This window comes from Muntiacus reevesi, chromosome X (assembly GCF_963930625.1).
Source record: "Muntiacus reevesi chromosome X, mMunRee1.1, whole genome shotgun sequence".
NCBI lineage: Eukaryota > Metazoa > Chordata > Mammalia > Artiodactyla > Cervidae > Muntiacus > Muntiacus reevesi.
In genome coordinates, this window is record NC_089271.1 from 141,771,726 (window position 1) to 141,791,313 (window position 19,588).

Consider the following 19,588-nt stretch of genomic DNA (forward strand, 5'->3'; position numbering starts at 1 on the left):
TTTCAAATAAATTTGAATAAGTATTAAAAAAAATACTCAACAGAATACTAGCAAACTGAGTCCAACAATATCCTAACAGGATCATACACCAAGATCAAGTGGGATTTATTGCAGGGATGCAAGGATTCTTCAATACCCACAAATCAATCATTGTGATACACCACAGTAACAAATCCAAGAATAAAGACAGTATGATCATTTCAACTGATGTAGAAAAAGCTTCTGACAAAAATTCAACATCCATTTATGGTGACACAGATTGAAAGATATAAAATGTTCTTAGACTGGAAGAATCAATATAGTCAAAATGACTGTACTGTCCAAGGCAATCTGTGAATTCAATGCAATCCCTATCAACTGACTTCCCAATAGCATTTTTCAGAGAATTAGAGCAAAAAAAATTTAAGTCTGTATGGAAACACAAAAGATCCCAAATGGTCAAAGCAATCCAGAGAAAAAGGAAAAACAGACCAAGAAGCAATCAAGCTCCCTGACTTCAGCCTATACTACAAAGCTACAGTCATCAACACAGTATGGTACTGCCACAAAAACAGATGCAAAGGTCAATGAACAGCATAGAAAGCCCAAAATAAACTTACATAGCTATGGTCAATAAATGTATAACAAAGGAGGCAAGAACATACAATGGAGAAAAGATAGTCTCTTCAGTATGTGGTGCAAGGAAAATTGAACAGCTACATGTAAAAGAATAAAATTAGAACATTGTCTAATACCATACACACAAATAAACTCAAAATAGATTAAAGACTTAAATGTAAGACTGAATACTATAAAACTTTTAGAGGAAAACATGGGCAGGACACTGACATAAACTTCAGCAATATCTTTTTGGACCCATCTCCTAGAGTAATGAAAATAAAAACAAAAACAAACAAATGGACCTAATTAAACTTAAAAGCATTTGCACAGAAAAGGAAACCATAAACAAAATGAAAGGACATCCCACAGAATGGGATAAAATATTTTAAAAACAAAGCAACTAACAAGGGATTAATCTCCAAAATACACAAACAGCTCATGCAGCTCAATATCAAAAACACAAAACACAAATCTAACCAAAAAATGCGGAGAAGATCTAAATAGACATTTCTCCAAAGAAGACATACAGATGGCCAAAAAACACATGAAAAGATGTTCAGGCACCACTAATTGTTAGAGAAATGAGAATCAAAATTACAATGGGGTATCACTTCACATAGTTCAGAATGGCCATTATCAACAATATAAACAATAAATTTTGGAGAGCATGTGGAGAAAAGAGAACCCTCCTACATCATTGGTGGGAATGTAAACTGGTATAATCACCATGAACAACAGTATGGAGGTTCCTTGAAAAACTAAAAATAGAACTATCATATGATCCAGCAATCCCACTCCTGGGCATATATCTGGAGAAGACCATATTTTGAAAAGATATATGCATCCCAACATTCACTGCAGCAGTATTTACAACAGCTAAGACATGGAAGCATCCTAAATGTTCATCAACAGAAAAATGGATGAAAAAGTTATGGTACATATATGCAATGGAATATTATTCTGCCATAAAAGAATGAAATAATACCATCTGAAGCAACATGGATGGACCTAGAGATTATCATACTCAGTGAAGTAAATCATATAAAGACAAATATCATGTGATATCACTTATATGTGGAATCTTAAAACATGTTACAAATGCACGTATCTACAAAACAGAAACTGACTCAAACTTCAAAAACAGACATGGTTACCAAGGGGGAAAGGTGGAGGGGGCAGGATAAATTGGTAGTTTGGGATTGACATATGCACATTACTATGTTTAAAACAGATAAGTAACAGGAACCTACTGTATAGCACAGGGAACTCTACTCAATAATCCCGTAATAACTTATATGAGGAAAGAATCTGAAAAATAATGAATATAGTATATGTATAGTTGAATCACTTTGCTGTACACATGAAACAGAACACTGTAAATGAACCACACCCCAATATAAAATAAAAATCAAATTTAAAAAATAATAAAACTGTAAAACTAAGAATAATTTTAAAAAGAAATATAATGAAAAGAGTTTTACTTGGCTCTATAATAAGCAACATATTCATACTAGTCACATAATCAAAATAACTTAAACATAACTTATCAAATTAACTGGTAACAGTTAACATATTGGGGGGAGATGAAAAAGAGAAGTAAGGGTGGTAGAAGACACACCTATTTTTCTATACAGAGTAAACAGATTATATATTGATAAAGCAAAAATTATTTACCCTCAAGGAACTGATCTAGGAAGTCCAAAGGGATGAGAAAAGAAATTGTGGTGTTTACTATTTGCTGTACTTTACATATATGCATGATACTATGCCATATTATCACACAATGGCTACTCTCATGAGTCTCATAAACTCTTAGAAGGTATTAATTTAAATTTTAGGTTTCTAAACAGGACTGGAAAAGGTCCGTTTCATTCCAATCCCTAAGAAAGGCAATCCCAAAGAATGCTCAAACTACCACACAATTGCACTCATCTCACACGCTAGTAATGTTCAAAATTCTCCAAGCCAGGCTTCAGCAATATGTGAACCATGAACTTCCAGATATTCAAGCTGGTTTTAGAAAAGGCAGAGGAACCAGAGATCAAATCGCCAACATCCCTGGATCATCCAAAAAGCAAGAGAGTTCCAGAAAAACATCTATTTCTGCTTTATTGACTATGCCAAAGCCTTCAACTGTGTGGATCACAATAAACTGTGGAAAATTCTGAAGGAGATGGGAATACCAGACCACCTGGCCTGCCTCTTGAGAAACCTGTATGCAGGTCAGGAAGTAACAGTTAGAAATGGACAGGGAACAACAGACTGGTTCCAAATAGCAAAAGGAGTACGTCAAGGCTGTATATTGTCACCCTGCTTATTTAACTTATATGCAGAGTACATCATGAGAAACGCTGGGCTGGAAGAAGCACAAGCTGGAATCAAGACTGCCGGGAGAAATATCAACAACCTCGGATATGCAGATGACACCACCCTTATGGCAGAGAGTGAAGAAGAACTAAAGAGCCTCTTGATGAAAGTGAAAGAGGAGAGTGAAAAAGTTGGCTTAAACCTCAACATTCGGAAAACTAAGATCATGGCATCTGGTCCCATCACCTCATGGGAAAAAGATGGGGAGACAATGGAAACAGTGTCAGATTTTATTTTTGGGGGCTCCAAAATCACTGCAGATGGTGACTGCAGCCATGAAATTAAAAGATGCTTACTCCTTGGAAGGAAAGTTATGACCAACCTAGATAGCATATTAAAAAGCAAGGTCCATCTGGTCAAGGCTATGGTTTTTCCAGTGGTCATGTATGGATGTGAGAGTTGGACTGTGAAGAAAGCTGAGCGCCGAAAAATTGATGCTTTTGAACTATGGTGTTGGAGAAGACTCTTGAGAGTCCGTTGAACTGCAAGGAGATCTACCTAGTCCATCCTAAAGGAGATCAGTCCTGGGTGTTCATTGGAAGGACTGATGCTGAAGCTGAAACTCCAATACTTTGGCCACCTGATGCGAAGAGTTGACTCATTGGAAAAGACCCTGATGCTGGGAGGGACTGGGGGCAGGAGGAGAAGGGGATGACAGAGGATGAGATGGCTGAATGGCATCACCGACTTGATGCACATGAGTTTGAGTAAACTCCGGGAGTTTGTGATGGACAGGGAGGCCTGGCATGCTGCGATTCATGAGGTCACAAAGAGTCAGACATGACTGAGCGACTGAACTGAACAGACTGAACTGAAACAGAAGCCATCTTTGACTTGGCTATTCTGAACACAAAACTTCTATTTTGGGGGATAGAGAGGGCATAGATTCACCATTTTTTAACAGTCCTAGGGTAAAAAATTTACATATTTTATATATATACCTCTATTTCATATCCTGACATAATCCATACTTAATAAATGTTATCAATAGAAGAATGTTAGCAGAGTTGAAAGGAATCTTAGAAATAACCTAACATACCCCTTCATTTTAAATATAAAAAAATGGCAGGCCAGTCAATGACAGAGCCAGACCCACAGTTAGATTCTTGACTTTTTCAATATTCCAAATCGATTCCCATTTACTTTCAAATTCTGAGCAAAAGCCAAGATGTTTCACCAGATTATTTTTATGAAGAGGAGACATATTCTTTTCACTATCATAAAAGTATTTCTTAAAAAAATCAAATTATAAGTGAACACGTTAATCAGTTTGAAAGACTTTTTTTTTGGAGCCATGCATTTTATTTTTTTAATTAAATAAATTTAATGTGTAACATTATATAAGTTTAAGGTGTACAGCATGGTACTTTGATGCATTTATATATTGTAATATTGCAATATGGGAGAAAATAATAATAAACGAAGCAACAGACAAAGGATTAATCTCAAAAATATACAAGCAACTCCTGAAGCTCAATCCCAGAAAAATAAATGACCCAATCAAAAAATGGGCCAAAGAACTAAACAGACATTTCTCCAAAGAAGACCTACAGATGGCTAACAAACACATGAAAAGATGCTCAACATCACCATTACACGCCAGTCAGAATGGCTGCTATCCAAAAGTCTACAAGCAATAAATGCTGGAGAGGGTGTGGAGAAAAGGGAACCCTCTTACACTGTTGGTGGAAATGCAAACTAGTACAGCCGCTATGGAGAACAGTGTGGAGATTTCTTAAAAAACTAGAATGAGAACTGCCATATGACCCAGCAATCCCACTTCTGGGCATACACACCAAGGAAACCAGATCTGAAAGAGACACGTGCACCCCAATGTTCATCGCAGCACTGTTTATAATAGCCAGGACATGGAAGCAACCTAGATGCCCATCAGCAGATGAATGGATAAGGAAGCTGTGGTACATATACACCATGGAATATTACTCAGTCATTAAAAAGAATTCATTTGAATCAGTTCTAATGAGATGGATGAAACTGGAGCCCATTATACAGAGTGAAGTAAGCCAGAAAGATAAAGACCAGTACAGTATACTAACACATATATATGGAATTTAGAAAGATGGTAATGATAACCCTATATGCAGGACAGAAAAAGAGACACAGATGAACAGAACAGACTTTTGGACTCTGTGGGAGAAGGCGAGGGTGGGATGCTTCGAGAGAACAGCATCGAAACATGTATATTATCTAGAGTGAAACAGATCACCAGCCCAGGTTGGATGCATGAGACAAGTGCTCGGGCCTGGTGCACTGGGAAGACCCAGAGGGATCGGGTAGAGAGGGAAGTGGGAGGGGGGATCGGGATGGGGAATACATGTAAATCCATGGCTGATTCATGTCAATGTATGACAGAAACCACTACAATATTGTAAAGTAATTAGTCTCCAACTAATAAAAATAAATGGAAAAAAAATAGAACATTTCATCAAGCACCCCCCAAAAAAAGAATACAAACTTGTAATTAGTAGTAAATAAGCCAAATAAGAGATAAGTAATAAGTAAATAAGAGATCTAATGCACAATCAAGAATGTTATATATATATTATATAACTATAATTATGTAATGTGAAAGCCTTTTAACCAAAGCAGCAGCTGCCACTTTCTACAAATTAAGAACTAAAACTATGAGGAGACCCGTTAAAAATATGATGACTACAACATGTAATTCACCTATACTAACACAGGTAAAGAGTTTTCTTGATGAAAAATATCACATTTTTTAAGGTAACTAAAGAAAAAGACACACTCATTTAGTTTTAAAGATTCTATTTTCTTTTTCCAACAGGGATGAAAGAATGTTTGGAAAAGAAGGTAGAGGCCTAAGAAAGGTTACCAAGCAGAAGTAATATGTCAGACTTTAAGGATGCTCATAAACTAACAGTCAAAGTGAACTCAAATATTTAAAGACATTAGTTATCAGACAATGGAGCTATTCTGGAATCTAGTCTGGACAAATTACCAAATGCTTCGTTACCATAAGTATTTTAAAAATCCTTAAAAATCCTCAGACAGTTGCTTACATTAGCTCCAGTGTTTTTATATTTAGGGTGGGGAAGCTATACTTATTTCGGGTAATTTTTTAAAAATTTCCAAGCATTTTTGGATACCACTGGGAAATATGTGAAACGGGGGAGCTTTTTAAAAAATTAGGTTACCAGATGCTTTTAATGATGTTTGTATAAATGGGATTTTTACATTAGAAAATTAATCAGACTCAGAATGGCATGTGTTGAGAGTAGATTCCGTGACTGGCAGAGAGGAAAAAAACCAAGAGTAAGCGACCTTTCTTAACCAAGGCCAACTTTCTCCCCAGTTTTAGGTACCAGTAACCATAAGTTAAACTTCAGAAGTTTTATTGAGTCAGGCTCTGTACAAATTAATATGAGGTGTATGGAGGTCATTAAATATCTTATCTCTCCAGAAAATTTTATAACCAAAAAAGAAGAATTCGAGAAATAAACAAATTAGGATTTATTAGGCAGAATGAGATAAATGACATAAGATGAACATAAAGCATTATGAACACTGAAAAAGGAAAAAAATGCTTAGAAAACTGGTAACACACAAAATATATTTTTTAATGTTACTCTAATAGATTTTTCCCTAGCCAGAATTTCCAAAGTTTTTAAGGGGAACAAGCAGTATTTAAAGGAATAAAGTATATATGTATGTTAATAATCTAAACTTGAAAATAAACAGAAGATCACAACATAGCAGAATTAGAAAGCTTTCCAGTTCTTAGCTCTATATCATCTATGCTATCCACCTAAACATTTCCAGCCATCCAGCCTCACCTAGTTCACACCTCCAGTAATGCTGAACTCATAATGTAGCTCATAGTACTAAGGTTTAACATACTTGTACAGTAAGGGATTGAACCATGCCTAAATCTCTTACAAATAAAAGTGAACAATGGGAACTCAAGCAAGTAACAGACTAAAATCACTTTAAAATGAGATCAACCCAGTGAATCACTTAATATTGTTTCTCAAAGGCTATAAGCCAAAGAAGAAATATTTAATTTCCCTATACAAACTAAAAGCAGTTATTTTACTTTGCAGGCAGGGGGAGATGGGCAATGTTTACTTATACATTGTTTCTGTTGGAATGATTATTATTCATTTTTAATATGAAATCTTAGTAAGAAAATCTGGTGATACATATTCAGCAGTAAAATGAAACATACATTCTTAAGTAATACTATCATATCTAACCTGTGACTAAGGGATTATAAGTAGGGGATATTTGTATTAAACATTTTATGGTAAAAGGGTTGCAAAATATCAAAAAATTATAACCAACATTTATATAGCTCTTTACAGTTTACAGGGCTTCTCTGATGGCTCATGTGGTAAAGAATCTTTCTGCAATGTGGGAGGACTGGGTTTGATCCCTGGGTTGGGAAGATCCCCTGGAGAAGGGAATGGCTACCCACTCCAGTATTCTTGCCTGGGAAATCCCATGGTCAGAGGAGACTGGAGGGCTATCGTCCATGGGGTCGCAAAGAATAGGACACGACTTTGCATGCATGTTTATAGTTTACAAATGATATGACATAGATCATATTTGGGCTTTCCTTGTGGCTCAGTTGGTAAAGAATCCACCTGCAATGTGGGAGATCTGGGTTCGATCCCTGGGTTGGGAAGATCCCCTGGAGAAGCGAAAGGCTCAGTTCAGTTCAGTCGCTCAGTCATGTCCGACTCTTTGTGACCCCATGGACTGCAGCATGCCAGGCCTCCCTGTCCATCGCCAAATCCCGGAGTTGACTCAAACTCAAGTCCATTAAGTTGGTGATGCCATTTAACCATCTTATCTTCTGTCGTCCCCTTCTCCTCCTGCCTTCAATCTTTCCCAGCATCAGGGTCTTTTCAAATGAGTCATTTCTTTGCATCAGGTGGCCAAAGTATTGGAGTTTCAGCTTCAGCATCAGTCCTTCCAATGAATATTCAGGACTGATCTCCTTTAGGATGGACTGGTTGGATCTCCTTACAGTCCAAGGGGAAGGCTACCCACTCCAGTATTCTGGCCTGGATAATTCATGGACTGTATAGTCCAAGGGGTCACAAAGAGTTGGAGAAGACTGAGCAACTTTCACATATCATATTTGGTCCTCTCAGTAATATTGTTGGACTGTATGCAGCTATACTTACCTATGGTTTTAGAAGTAAAAATGGAAGTTTAGAGAGCTTAAATGACTTGATTTAGGATGACATAGTCAGCTAAGATTTGAACTTAGATTTCTATCTTGCCTCTAAAAGCCACGTTCTTTCCACTACTAACTCTCAAAAAGTATCCAAAATTTCCAATTAAAAAAAATTGGTGGTCCAGAATGATGGAATTATAAAATAAGTAACATAATAAAATCATTATATTTTATGTTATAATGTATTTCTGGATATTATGAAAACTTCTAACACAATTTAAAATGATTTACTTTCAGATAAATGAATTGACCAAAATTATGGATTCACTGAGAAAAGAAAATTGAGAAGATAAACCCTGATTTTGTAGCAAGAAGATTTTTATAGACTGGTTATTGAAAGCACTGTGGCTTTCCATTCCACCAGGCCTGTACAGACATATCCTGAGTTTCAACATCTTTCTTAGGATTGCAGTAAAGTGGTTCCATAAATGTAAAGAGATTAGCACAAGTTGAACTTATCTGAGTTATTTGTTTTAACTTGGCCTTGGAAAAGTACTAACATCACAGATAAAAGAAACAAACAAAAAGACCACAGTACCATGATAATAAGAATAAAAACTTCAGAGTTCTGCTGAGCATAAATATGTCTGGAATGTCTCCTATGAAGCAGTCAAAACCTGTATTCTAAGTGCATTTAAGATTCAGTGTGTCCAACTCCAGGGCTCTATGCCAGTGTAAAAATGCACTAACATGCCCTAGGTCTCCCTGTTGGCTGCTGGCAGGAAGGTAAGAAGAAATTGCTTTTTGCCCTTATACTGAGTGGACCAACATTTCCTGTGCATTTCTAACAGAATTACTGGCTGATCATCTCAGCAGTTGGTATTCATGATAGGAGGAGTTAATATGATCTTCATTTCACAGGCAGCAAAGCAGGAAACCCTGCTATCACTGAGTATGGCAACTGTTCTGCATGAAAAACTCCATGGTATTTTCCGACACAAGCAGAAATCAGCAAAACCCTAGTTTAGTACAATCACAAAAAGATGGAATGCTTCAGTTCTAGCTTATAATCAGCTTATAATTTCATTTATAATCAGCAGGGGAAAAAACAATGCCTTCTTAATAGTGTTCTTGATGATGGGACACAAGTCACATAAAGCCACATATGAAAGGTGAGAAATACTATACCACTACCACCACAGTCCCTCCTAAATCACAAAAGTTCTACCTACATCTAATAGGTAGGTAACTGTCAAGTCAATATTTAGAAAACTTATAACAGTACTTTTTCAATATTTGTCACTTAAACAGGGTATTTACAAAACAGCTTCGATTTATGTATTATTCAGAATCTATTGTCATTTTGTGCATGTCATGACAAAAATCTGTCTTTACTTAGCCCTGTCTTAGAGAGATCTGTGGAAGTGTAGGTGAGAGAGATGATTTGACAAACAGATCTAGGAGACTGAAGATGGAAAAATCCTGCAGAGGCAGAAGGAGTCCACATACACCTTACATATAGAGTCAATCAATGAGCTTTTATTTTAATAAAAATAGCAAAAACTTGGCAATTTGCTATTTAATGAAGTTTGTTAACATGGTATTGTACTTGACTTCCATCATCAGTTCACTTTCTAGGAACAAACACTAGGGTTTGGTGAACAGCTTTAAGAACCATAGATAAACTAGAAAAATAACTTTAGATATCAAAGTCTACCTGACTAGTCATCTATAAATATAACTCAAGACAACACTGAATTTGAAACAAAAAGAATGAAATAAATACTACATACCAGAAAATCATAATTCAAATTGTACATCTGGTAGAACGAGAGCTAACACATGCGACTAGACAAAATTGGAACAGAACGCACATTATCTTGACTTGTGGCTAGATATTTGAAAATGGAATGTCTCCTTATTCCTGAGAGAATACTGACCACATTCCTCATTACTAACCCTCTGTAATATGCAGACACAAGAAGAAATGGGTTCTATGCAATTCAATTCCATAAACATTTATTGCTTGATTTACTATCTCAGAAAGCAATGAGAACTGCTAAGGATAGGGAAAGATGGCACAAATATAAATATGTACACAAAACCTATCTTCTAGTTGGAGAAACACACAGGCAAATCAATAAAAACAATATGAAAGTACAGTATACTAACACATATATACGGAATTTAGAAAGATGGTAACGATGGCCCTATATGCAGGGCAGAAGAAGAGACGCAGAAGTACAGAACAGACTTTTGAACTCTGTGGGAGAAGGTGAGGGTGGGATGTTTCGAAAGAACAGCATGTATATTATCTGTGGTGAAACAGACCACCAGCCCAGGTGGGATGCATGTGTCAAGTGCTCGGGCCTGGTGGGCTGGGAGGACCCGGAGGAGTCGGGTGGAGAGGGAGGTGGGATGGGGGACCGGGATGGGGAATGCGTGTAGCTCTATGGCTGATTCATATCAATGTATGACAAAACCCACTGAAAAATAAAAAAAAATTTAAAAAATTAAAAAATAAATAAAAAGAAGAAATCTACCCTAACCCCTTCATAAAAGTAGAATTTTCAAAAATTTTAAAATGTAACTCATTAAAATTTGAAATGAAACCGTAAAAAAAAAAATGTTATGATGGAGGTTTAAATAATGTGCTATGTGAGGAGAGATAAAGGATTAATTCAAATTAGGAAGAAATCATGACAAAAGAACAAATCAATGGGCATTTTCTATAGTAGATTTTAAGGTAAAATAATATGGTTGTTGTTGTACAGTAACTAAGTTGTGTCCCACTCTTTGTGACCCCATGCACTACAGCATGCCAGGTTCCTCTGTTTTCCACTGTCTCCAGGAGTTTGCCCAAATTTATGTCCATTGAGTCGATGATGTAATCTATCTCATCCTCTGCCACACCAACTGTTCATGTGGACCTACTCTGACCAATACAGTAGCCACTACCCACCTATGGCTACTGAACATTTGAAATATGGCTAGTCCTACTGAACACTTGAAATATAGCGAGTACAAATTGAAATGTGTTATTAATGTAAAATACACACCAACTTTCAAAGAGTTAATAAGTATCTCCTTAGTAAGCTGAAGTTGAATGGTTCTATGAAGACCTACAAGATATTCTAGAACTAACACCAAAGATGTCCTTTTCGTTACAGGGAATTGGAATGCAAAAGTAGGAAATCAAGAGTTATCTGAAGTAACAGGCAAATTTGGCCTTGGCATACAAAATGAAGCAGGGGAAAGGCTAACAAGTGTTTTGCCAAAAGAACACACTGGTCATAGCAAACACCCTCTTCCCAAAACACAACAGATGACTCTACAATGAACATCATCAGATGGTCAATACAAAAATCAGATTGATTATATTCTTTGCAGCCAAAGATGGAGAAGCTCTATACAGTCAGCAAAAAGAAGACCTAGAGTTGACTGTGGCTCAGATCATGAGCTTCTTATTGCAAAATTCAGGCTTCAATTGAGGACAGTAGGAAAAACCACTAGATCATTCAGGTATGACATAAATCAAATGCTTTATGATTATACCATAGAGGTGACAAATAGATTCAAGGAATTAGATCTGGTAGACAGAGTGCCTGAAGAACTATAAGGATGGAGGTTCATAACACTATGCACGGTAGTGGCAAAAACCATCCCAAAGAAAAAGAAACACAAGAAGGGAAAGTAGTAGTCTGAGGACGTCTTACAAATAGCTGAGAAAAGAGAGAAGTAAAAGGCAAAGGAGAAAGGGAAAGATATACCCAACTAAAAGCAGTGTTCCAGAGAATAGTAAGGAGAAATAAGAAAGCCTTCTTAAGTGAACAACGCAAAGAAACAGAGGAAAATGATAGAATGGGAAAGACTAGAGATCTCTTCAAGAAACTTGGAGATACCAAAGGAATGTTTCATGCAAAGATGGGCACAATAAAGGACAGAAACGGCAAGGAACTAACAGAAGCAGAAGATATTAAAGAAGAGGTGGCAAGAGTACACAGAAGAATTATACAAAAAAGGTCTTAATGACCCAGATAACCACAGTGATGTGGTCACTCACCTAGAGCCAGACATCATGGAATGTGAAGTCACGTGAGCCTTAGGAAGCATTACTATGAACAAACCTAGTGAAGGTGATGGAACTCCAGCTTAGCAATTTCACATTCTAAAAGATGATGTACTCAATATTCCAGCTAATTTGGAAAACTCAGCAGTGGCCACAGGATTGGAAAAAGTTTCCATTCCAATTCAAAAGAAGGACAATGAGAAAGAATGTGCAAGCAACCATACAACTGCACTCATTTCACATGCTAGCAAGGTAATGCTCGAAATACCCAAGCTAGGATTACATAGTATGCGAACCGAGAACTTCCAGATGTTCAAGTTGGATTTAGAAAAGGCAGAGGAACCAGAGATCAATTTGTCTACATCAGTTGGGTCACAGAAAAAGCAACGGAATCCCCAAAAACAGGTACTTCTGGCTCACTGACTACACTAAAGCCTTTGACTGTGTGGATCACAACAAACTGTGGAAAATTCTTAAAGAGATGGGAAAACCAGATCATATTACCTGCCTCCTGAGAAATCTGCATGCAGGTCAAGAAGCGACAGTTAGAACCAGATAAGAAACAACGGACTAGTTCTAAACTGTGACAGGAGTACCTCAAGGCTGTATATTATCACCCTGCTTATTTACCTAATATGCAGAGTACATCACGCAAAATGCCAGACTGGACGAATCACAAGCTGAAATCAAGATTGCCAGGAGAAATATCCACAAGCTCAGATATACAGAGGATACCACTTTAATGGCAGAAAGCAAAGAGGAACAAAGAGCCTCTTGATGAGGGTGAAAGAAGAAAGTGAAAAAGCTGCTTAACATTCAAAACATTCAAAAACTTAAGATCACGGCATCTGGTCCCATCACTTCATGGCAAATCAATAAGAGAAAAAGTGGAAACACTGACAGATTTTTTTCTTGGGCTCCAATATCACTGCAGATGGTAACTGCAGCCATGAAATTAAAAGACACTTGCTCTTCAGAAGAAAAGCTGTGACAAACCTAGACAGTCAATTAAAAAGCAGAGACATCATTTTGCCAACAAAGGTCCGTATAGTTAAAGCTATGGTCTTTTCATTAGTTATAGACAGATGTGAGAGTTGACCATAAAGAAGACTGAGAGCCAAAGAACTGATGCTTTCAAACTGTGGTGCTGCAGAAGACTCTTGAGAGTCCCTTGGACTGCAAGGAGATCAAACCAATGAATCCTAAAGGAAATCAACCCTGAATATCCATTGGAAGGACTGATGCTGAAGCTGAAGTTTCAATATTTTGGCCACCTGATTCAAGGAACTACTAACTCATGGGAAAAGATTTTGATGCTGGGAAAGACTGAGGGCAGGAGGAGAAAGGAGTGACAGAGGATGAGATCGTGGACAGCATCACTGACTCAATGGATGTTAGGTTAAGCAAAGTCCAGGAGACAGTGAAATACAGAGAAGTCTGGCATGCTGCAGAGTCAGATACGACTTAGTGACTAAACAACAACAACAATAAACTATGTATTACTTGATGAAATGATAACATCTTTGGATACAGTGAGTTAAAGGACACATTACTAAAATTCATTTCACCTGTTGTTTTTAAGCTTTTTTATGGTCATTTCTAGGAAATTTTAAATTATGTGTGACACGCCTTAAATTTCAATTGAATAAAGCTGATGTAGAAAACAAAAATGACAATTGTGATTGTTATTGGAAAGATATATTTAGTCTGTAAGTGCAAAGAGTTATTTTTCTAGAAAATAAAGGATTCTTACACAAGATAGAGAACCAAGAAAAAAAGAATAATGAAGAATGGGTGGGAAAAAGTTATTTTATAATAAAAGGAAATATTAAAAAACATGATAGTGAATAAACAAAAAATCTCATCACTTGGCAATTAGAAAAATTGTTGTACAGCTTCCTTTGTTATTACAAAGGTAGTCCTAAATCTGAGTGCCTTATCCCCAATTCAGACCAAGTAAATTAAATATAATGTGCACCCAAAGCTGAGAACCAATGTGTTTAAAAATTTAGGAAGACCCGTTGTCTTCAAAAGCTGGTTGAAATCAGATTATTTTCAACAACAGCATTCTATTCTTTAAGCCTGAAGAGCACAGTTGAACTGATTGATATTTGGCAGTAAAAGGAACCTAAAGAAGACAAATTGTAATGTCAGACTGGAGTTGTTAATAGTAAGTGAAGAGAAAGCTGAGCATACTCAACTGCAGACCCTATAATCTAAAAAGCAGAATTCGGAAAATTAAAAATTATAACTGTGATTATATATCATAGTGATTATGGGCAATTCTAAAAAGTAAAATTCTATCACACAAGTGTGAGAATTCTATGACAAAGAAAATAGAGCCATGTGAAATAAACCAGAGGTACAACAGAGGGAATACTCTGACTAAATTGGATTTTTAAATGTCAAATGATAAAAAAAGGAAAAAAGAAATGAAGAAAGGCACAAATGAGTAACATAAACCTGTAAGAACAGTCACAAGAATGCTAAAAACATAAAAGGGGCCAAAGCTCATGGAGGAAAAAGTGCTTATTAGAAAAGCAAAAGTAGCAAACATAGACCTGAGTAGTGTACTACTTGGGAAACATTTGGTTTCCTTCATCTCCAAGAAGAAAGGTAATCTTCTAGCTGGACAGAATAGAAGTTGAGGCTCTAACTAAAGGGGAGACAATGTCATAACTGTTGGATATATTCGTGTACCCAGGTTCAAGTAAATTATGCACTAAGTTAATGCCACCTTTCTCATAACCACTGTTAGGAAAAGTTTTAAATGCATGGAAAGCAATAAAGATGTTGGGATGACTCAAATTGGAAAATCTTCAGTATTGTTAAAAAGAGAATTAGAGGAACTACATAAAAGTTAACATGACATAAATGCCAGGAAAATAATAGTTTTTTAGATAAGGAAAATGGAATAGTACAGTGACTTTACTTTCAGCATGGCATTTAACACAACGTACTTAAAAGTGAACATCAAATTTTAGGAATCAGTGAACTAAAAATGGACCGGAATGGACAAATTTAATTCAGATGACCATTATTTCTACTACTGTGGGCAAGAATCCCTTAGAAAAAATGTAGTAGCCCTCATAGTCAACGAAAGAGTCCAAAATGCAGTGCTTGGGTGCAATCTCAAAAACGACAGAAGGATCTCTGTTCATTTCCAAGGCAAATCATACAATATCACAGTAATCGAAGTCTATACCCCAACCACTAATGCCGAAGAAGCTGAACGGTTCTATGAAGACCTACAAGATCTTCTAGAACTAACACCAAAAAAAGATATCCTTTTTCATAGGGGACTGGAATGCAAAAGTAAGAAGTCAAGAGATACCTGGAGTAACTCCAAGGGAAGTTTGGCCTTGGAGTACAAAATGATGTGGGGCAAAGGCTAACAGAGTTTTGCCAAAACACTCTGGTCATAGCAAACACCCTCTTCCAACAACACAAGAGAAGACTCTATACATGGACATCACCAGATGGTCAATACCGAAATCAGGTTGATTATATTCTTTGCAGCCAAAGATGGAGAAGCTCTATATAGTCAGTAAAAGCAAGACTGGGAGCTGACTGGTTCAGCTCATTAACTCCTTATTGCCAAACTCAGACTTAAATTGAAGAAAGTAGGGAAAACACTAGACCATTCAGGTATGACCTAAATCAAATCCCTTACAATTATACAGGGGAAGTGACAAATAGTTTCAAGGGATTAGATCTGATAGAAAGAGTAGCTGAAGAACTATGGACAGAGGTTTATAACATTGTATAGTAGGCTGTGATCAATATCATCCCCAAATAAACGACCCAACCAAAAAGTGGGCCAAAGAACAAAACAGACATTTCTCCAAAGAAGACATACAGATGGCTAACAAAAACATGAAAAGATGCTCAACATCACTCATTATCAGAGAAATGCAAATCAAAACCACACTAAGGTACCATCTCATGCTGGTCAGAATGCCTGCTATCCAAAAGTCTACAAGCAATAAATGCTGGAGAGGGTGTGGAGAAAAGGGAACCCTCTTACACTGTTGGTGGGGATGCAAACTAGTACAGCCACTATGGAGAACAGTGTGGAGATTCCTTAAAAAAAAACTGGAAGTAGAACTGCCATATCACCCAGCAATCCCACTGCTGGGCATACATATCAAGGAAACAAGAATCGAAAGAGACATGTGCACCCCAATGTTCATCGCAGCACTGTTTACAATAGCCAGGACATGGAAGCAACCTAGACGTCCATCGACAGACGAATGGATAAGAAAGTTGTGGTACACATACACAATGGAATATTCCTCAGGTATTAAAAGAATGTGTTTGAATCAGTTCTAATGAGGTGGATGAAACTGGAGCCTATTACACAGAGTGAAGTAAGTCAGAAAGAAAAACACCAATACAATATATTAATGCATATATATGGAATTTAGAAAGATGGTAACAATGACCCTATATGCAAGACAGCAAAAGAGATACAGATATAAAGAACAGACTGTTGGATTCTGTGGGAGAAGGTGAGGGTGGGATGATTTGAGAGAATAGCATTGAAATATGTATATTACCATATGTGAAATAGATCACCAGTCCAAGTTCAATGCATGAAACAGGGCACTCAAAGCCAGTGCACTGAGACAACCCTGAGGGATGGGATGGGGAGGGAGGTGTGAGGGGGGTTCAGGATGGGGGACACATGTACACCCAAGGCTGATTCATGTCAATGTATGGCAAAAACCACTACAATACTGTAAAGCAATTAGCCTCTAATTAAAATAAACAAATTAATTAAATTAAAAAAAATTCCCAAGAAAAAGAAATGCAAAAAGGCAAAATGGTTCTCTGAGGAGGTCTTACAAATAGCTGAGAAAAAAAGAGAAGTGAAAGCCAACAGAAAAAAGGAAAGATATATCCTTCTGAATGCAGAGTTCCAAAGAATAGCAAGGAGAAATAAGAAAGCCTTCCTAAGTGATAGAGGAAAACAATAGAATGGGAAAGACTAGAGATCTCTTCAAGAAAATCAGAGATACCAAGGGAACATTTCATGCAAAGATGGGCACAATAAAGGACAGAAATGGTATGGACCTAACAGAAGCAGAAGGTATCAAGAAGAGGTGGCAAGAATACACAGAACTATACAAGAATGACCTTAATCACCCAGGTAGCCACGATGGTGGGATTACTCACCTGGATGGAGCCAGACATCCTGGAGTGTGAGGTCAGGTGGGCCCTGGGAAGTATCACTATGAACAAAGCTAGTGGAGGCGATGGAATTCCAGCTGAGCCATTTCAAATCCTAAAAGATGATGCTGTGAAAATGCTGCACTCAATATTCCGGCAAATTTGGAAAACTCAGCAATGGCTACAGGACAGGAAAAGGTCAGTTTTCAATCCAATCCCAAAGAAAGGCAATGCCAAAGAATGTTCAAACTTCTGCACAATTGCATTCATCTCAAAAGTTAGCAAAGTAATGCTCAAAATTCTCCAAGCTAGGCTTCAACAGAATGTGAACCAAAAATTTCCAGATGTTCAAGCTGGATTTAGAAAAGGCAGAGGAACCAGGGATCAAATTTCGAACATCCGTTGGGTCACAGAAAAAGCAAGAGAATTCCAGAAAAACATCTACTTTAGCTTCATTGATTATGCTAAAGCCTTTGACTGTGTGCATCACAACAAACTGTGGAAAATTCTTAAAGAGATGGGAATATCAGACCACTTGACTTGCCTCCTGAGAAATCTGCATGCAGGTCAAGAAGCAACAGTTAGAACCGGACATGGAACAACAAACTGCTTCCAAATAGGGAAAGGAGTACGTCAAGACTGTATATCGTCACCCTGCTTATTTAACTTATATGCAGAGTACATCATGTGAAATGCTGGGTTGGATGAAGCACAAGCTGCAATCAAAATTGCCAGGAAAAATGTAAATAACCTCAGATATGCAAATGACACCACCCTTATGGCAGAAAGCGAAGAGGAACTAAAGAGCCTCTTAATGAAAGTCAAAGGGGAGAGTGAAAAAGTTGGCTTAAAACTCAACATTCAAAAAACTAAGATCATGGGATCCGGTCCCATCACTTTATGGAAAATAGATGGGGAAACAATTGATACAGTGACAGACTTTCTTTTCTTGGGCTCCAAAATCATGGCAGATGGTGACTGCAGCCATGAAATTAAAAGATGCTTGCTCCTTGGAAGTAAAACACGAGAAACAGACAACATATTAAAAAGCAGAGACATTACTTTGGCAACAAACGTCTGTCTAGTCAAAGCTATGGTTTTTCCAGTAGTCATGTATGGATGTGAGAGTTGGACCATAAAGAAAGCTGAGTGCAGAAGATTTGATGCTTTTGAACTGTGGTGTGGGAGAAGACTCTTGAGAGCCTCTTGGACTGCAAGGAGTCAAACCAGTCAATCTTAACAGAAATCAGTCCTGAATATTCATTGGAATGACTGATACTGAAGTTGAAGCTCCAATACTTTGGCCAGCTGATGTGAAGAACTGACTCCTTGGAAAAGACCCTGATGCTCAGAAAGATTGAAGGCAGGAGGAGAAGGGGATAACAGAGGGTGAGGTGGTTGGATAGCATTACTGACTTGATGGGCAGGAGTTGAGCATGCTCTGCGAGTTGGTGATGGACAGGGAAGCCTGGCGTGCTGCTGTACCTAGGGTCACAGAGTCAGACACGACTGAGTGACTAAACCAAACTTACAGATAAAATTGCAAAATGTGCCCAGATGAAATTATAACTCAGTCACATGAGTTCCCTAAAATCCTTTCCACAGGCAACAGAGTGGTCTCACAATACTGTATCTGACTCCCTCCTGTTTTTCAGAGCTTATTTCTCACTCTACCCTATTGTCTAACCTCTTTGCCCAGCCTCAGACATAAAGAAGATTGTTCATGCTTTAAGGCTTTTTCTTCTGCTGTTGCCTTTGGCTGGAACGACATGATCCTAGATATTCACATACTTGGCTCACTTTTTAATTCATTTCATTCAAGTTTTAGCTCAAATATTATCTCTTCAAAGAGTTTTGCTGTGATTACTCTCCCTAAAAAAGTAAAACTATCATCTCTATTTCTTATTTTTCTTCATAGCACTTATTATTCACTAAGGGGTTGTTGTATGTGTGTGTGTTAGTGTGTGTGTGTATACTCTGTCTCTGCACTAGAATGTAATTTTCATGAAGACAATGAGTACATTTTGTTCACTAGTAGATCCCAGAAGCTAAAACAGTGGTATTCAACTTCTCCCTCTTTCTAGCCATTCTAAATCCCTCTCATCATTAGCAGCTATTCACTCTATGGGTCTTGGTGTGACTTAAATATTCATTCCTAAGGGAATTAATCCTTTGGTAATGATACATCTGTTACATCAGAGTTGTTTCAGGTATCC

The 19,588-nt window shown here is 37.3% G+C and overlaps 1 protein-coding gene across 3 annotated transcripts in view; it reads right to left on the reverse strand.

Annotated features, from left to right (window-relative positions):
• Positions 1 to 19,588, reverse strand: part of COL4A5 (collagen type IV alpha 5 chain) — a 250,361-nt gene that overhangs the window by 164,084 nt on the left and 66,689 nt on the right. The gene's annotated exons all lie outside the window — the stretch shown is intronic.